Genomic DNA, 4,550 nt, shown 5'->3' with positions numbered 1-4,550 from the left:
ATTACCAGCCGGACAACAGCGAGTGCTCTGTCGAATCAGTATGAATGATGATTCTAGTCCAGCATGTGTACATGTGTGTGGATGTGCTGAAGATCTTTTTCGTCTGATCCTCTGCTCTTTGATGTGAGGGCCTGTGCTTTGTCGTAGGGAAATCTCCCAGAGCATCTTTATGCAGCACCGCCGGCTTTCCATTAGCTCGTAAGACGATATGTGGTCAGTGTCTGTCTGATGTGTATCTGTTCTGATCTGTATCAGTGACATGATAGGTGAGAACGAGGCCCGCTCACAGTCAGCTTGTCGTCTGATACAGCTGAGAACATCAACATAAAGTGCAGTTGTGATATTTTTTTAAGCAATTTACTGTTTGCTAAACTCCACCTTTGGACTGTGAGTGTCCAATTGTAATTCAGCAAACTTATTAAAGCACAGCGGGTGTGTATATCCTTGGATTTCTATGGTAGGTGGTGTTTTTTTATCTCACAAAATAGCAAATTAGGTTGTCAGCACTCAAAAATAAGTATGACGGGGCGCTGGGTGGCTTAGTTGGTAGAGCAGGCGTCCCATGTACAGTCCTCACTGCAGTGGCTGCTGGCTCGAGTCAATAAAGGCAATAAAAGCCCTAAAAAATATCTTTAAAAAAAAGTAAGCATGAAATGCAAGATGATGCACAGCAGCAAAAGAAAATTGACACTTTTTAGCCCTAGGCTTTCGTCAGCCTTTTTTTCGGGGTGTCTTTTATGGCTTTTTTAAAACCCAAAGAACAAAAGTGTAAGGAATGGCCTAAACACTGTGTTTATCTGCTTTATTAACACAACAGATCCCCACAAAATATTAGAAAAAAGTAATATTCTCACAACTATTTTCCTCATTAAACAGAGAAATACAACTGTACACCATTTGAATTCAACTCTCCCAGTAGAAAACTGATGAGGCTCAATTGCCTTGAAAACACATCATAAACCACATACCCAAACTGTCTTGGCTACTCTTGTTAGTAATCTATTTAGTAAGTCCACTGTTCCAACAATCACCAGCTCTGGTTTGGTTGAAACTAATCCTTAATTCACCAAGTTAGATGTGAAAATATGTTGTTCGTCCCGTGATCTCTCTCTGCCTGCTGGCTGCTGGCTGCTGGCTGTTTGCAGTCCTGTAACTTCTCACTCCACCACTAGGTATTAAGGTGTCTTTCAGCTCAGCTGCCTGTTCCACCAGTAGAGACCTAAGACTGAGCTCTGGTGGTGCATGCTGTGCACTACATGCAGTGAATTTAATAGAAAGAGGAGCGCCTGTATTTATGATGATATTGAAAAACATACAATAGGAAGACAGGCCATTCTTACTAAATTTACCCCAGGAACACTGATTTGTTCAGATAACTGCCAGGTAAGCAACTCCACTGGACTGAATAAGCTCCATCTTGGGGTCCAGTATCTAGTTGTTGTTATTGGCTACATCTATTATGGGCTTTAGCCTCAGTCATTTAGCATGAGCCATGAATCTAAAAAGTCTCCTTGCATAAGATTCTTCAAAATGTGTCGGTGGAAAAAAAAAATCAGCTGGAGAGCTTTGTTTTTCAGCATTTGCTTAATACGTTTGTGATCTCCAGCTAAAATGTATCATTGACAATTACCAAAATTGACAGTTTTTGGGTAAAAATTCTAACTTTTATCTTCCTCTCTGAAATATCAGCCCTGTTGAAGAAGTTAGTGTTTGGACTTTTAAACTTGTGCTTGTGTAACAACAGTATCTAATGGGGTGGCGCTTAGCAAGCAGTCAGTTGCTGTTTTCCTGAGAAAAGGCATTTTTGTGATAATCTAGTCATTTCAGTGTTGCTTTAAAAAGGCCCATTAACCTCTTCCCATCCAATTCAGAAACCACAGGGTGAGGACAAGTTACCAGGATTTATTGGAAATGGGTCAAAGGAGAGGCTTTACTGGGTTTAGGATATATGTGTCCTGGTTGAAAGGAACTATTTTTGAACTAACCTCCATTTAAACTGATAAGAAAGGCCTCTTCCTTTAGGCTTTCCATGCTGCCTTCATGTGCTTCAGCCTATCGACTCCTCTTCCTGTTTGAGTCGGCCCCTTTTTCCGTCCTCATATGGAACTAATTTGTCTCCCTTGTGTGAGTGAACACAAAAGTTAGACAAACGCTGCAGCTGACTGTGTTGTTGGCTGAATGCATCCTGCTGCTGCTGTAAGCAATCCTGGGACACTTTGCTCCCATCGGTGTATGTTGTGGGTCATGTATTGGTTATTAGTGTGCAAATGTTATTATTTTACTTTATGTACAACCTGTAGTGACCTAGTAAGTTCACTGTCAGTAGCCTATTCTGTCATTTCGACCGTTCCATTACAGAGAAGTAAACTACTTGTGCACTAGATGCATTAGTTGTATACTAGCTATGTTTGTTTGTGTTTTCTTCAAGCTCTGTTTTAAAGGTTAGTTTTTTGGTGCTTTTTTTTTTTTGCTTTTTTTGTTTAGATAGTACAGACCATAGACTGTATATACACATAGAATCCCCACTGACCCCCGCCATGCTCAAGTAAAACCAAAGTATCCCGGATACAGCTGCTGCCATCTTACGCTGGTGACATCATTCAGAGCAGGAGTCTGTGCAGTAGTGATCTCTGCAGAGGGGAAGTTCCCTGCCAAATACATGTCCGAACAATCGTGGACTGGCTATCACAGCTGTCAATCATGGCGGAAAATCCCCTTCTTGTAGAAATGAATAACTCATTAAAACCGAACTTTTCATAAAAACAATCACTTGAACAAACATCAGGGTGATGAGAACTACCTTCAGTGACAGAAACCATCTTTGGTAAAATTAATTTGGCGTGTACTTTGAGTTTTTTTAGTTTGTCCTATGTCCCATTCACTGACATGGAGGGGCAGGCTTTATGACCTATACTGCAGACAGACACCAGGGGGTGATCAAGACTAAAAGGTTCACTGTAGGGGAGCTGTCATGTTGTCCATCTTTATATACAGTTTATGGTACAGACAGATAGGAAAGGGGGGAAAGTGGGGGGAAAACATGTATGGGACACATGCTCCAACAATAGAAAAATAACACTACTACTGGTGTAATTCCAAGTAAATAAAGGCAGAATTTGAAAATACCATAGACTGTATAAAAAATGGACGTAGCTACAGTGACGTCACCATTGGCTTGTGGACTGCTGCTTTAAAGCCTCGAGTTTGGCATCACGGCTGTCACCATTTTGGTTTTTAGAGCCAGAAGTGACTGTGTTTGGATGAGAGGCTGGAACTGTGGAGGAGTGTGGTGCAGATGTGACTGAAACCAACAACACAATCTGCGGACATCCTGTCACTCAAAAGGCCCTGCCCCTAAATATATGTAACTTTGGACACTAATTATATGTAAACACGTGAGTTATAAAAAAGAAAAAAAAGTACCCCCTTACAGTTATCATGAATGTTCAAATTAGCTATAGAGAGCAAAACTGATTTTTGAACCAGGCTGTAAACATGTTTATTTCTGCTGTTAAGTTGGGCATTTTAACATGGGGTATAAAACGGGGACTGACTTGCTTTTGGAGCCAGTCTCAAGTGGCTATTAGAGGAACTGCAGTTTTTGGCACTTGCACATTGGCTTCATTTTTCAGCCTTGGAGGTTGCCACTTGGAAAATACACCCTCTACCTGCAGCTCTCTCCTCTCTGTTCCTCATGCGTGCATACGTGCATTGCAATCAATGCTTCAAACCCCAATAATAGTAGCGTTTTTTTGAAGCCAATTTGATGGAGTGACCAAACACTGGAATTACAAATTCTAGGTCTGTCACATGATGCATTTGGGACCAAAAAGAACTTTTACCTATGGACTTACATTCTGAAACAGAAACCCTGCAAAAAGGCACGTGCGAATATTAGGCTTTGATCCATTCTGTCCGATTATATTTTAAAAGTCTAGAAAAGTTGCATGATTATATGATTTTTCCCATTCAAGTTATCAGAGGGCTAAATGGAAGATAACCAGCTCAGCCTGTAAATCGCTCTAGCGCACTTGCTCAATGGGCCCAACGATTTGGAAGATGCATAATTGCATACAACGGTAGTTCTGCAGCCAGAAGTGCACTTAATGTGCTTTTAAGTACACTTATATAAACTAAAAAGTGCATGGGCCAATTTAATCTGAATACTATATCAACAATATATTAATCCAAGTATACTTAATGGTGTTTACTCGTTTTTGTAAAGAAAGTAAAAATTCTCAGTTATAAGATGTTGGTCTTGGCTGATTCAAAGTGTGCAGAGAGCAACGAAAACAGAGCGAGAAGGTGAGAGAAACTGAGACAGAGAGAGAGAGAAAGAGGAGAGACCCTCTGCAGCTCCAGCTCTTGTTATTTTAACCCAGATTCAGCACTGAAATATGGCCACCATGTGGACTCTCTCAAGAAGTGTGGCTCCAGTATCGAGCCAAGCCAATCACAGGAGACGTGGCGGCCTGGGGAGGAGGGGCGTGGGGAGGGTCCGGGAGTCAGGAGTCTGAGAGAGAGAGAGAGAGAGTCATTAAAAGTGTGTG

Source organism: Plectropomus leopardus, chromosome 20, assembly GCF_008729295.1.
Source record: "Plectropomus leopardus isolate mb chromosome 20, YSFRI_Pleo_2.0, whole genome shotgun sequence".
Lineage (NCBI taxonomy): Eukaryota > Metazoa > Chordata > Actinopteri > Perciformes > Serranidae > Plectropomus > Plectropomus leopardus.
Note: the sequence above shows the minus strand (reverse complement) of the source record.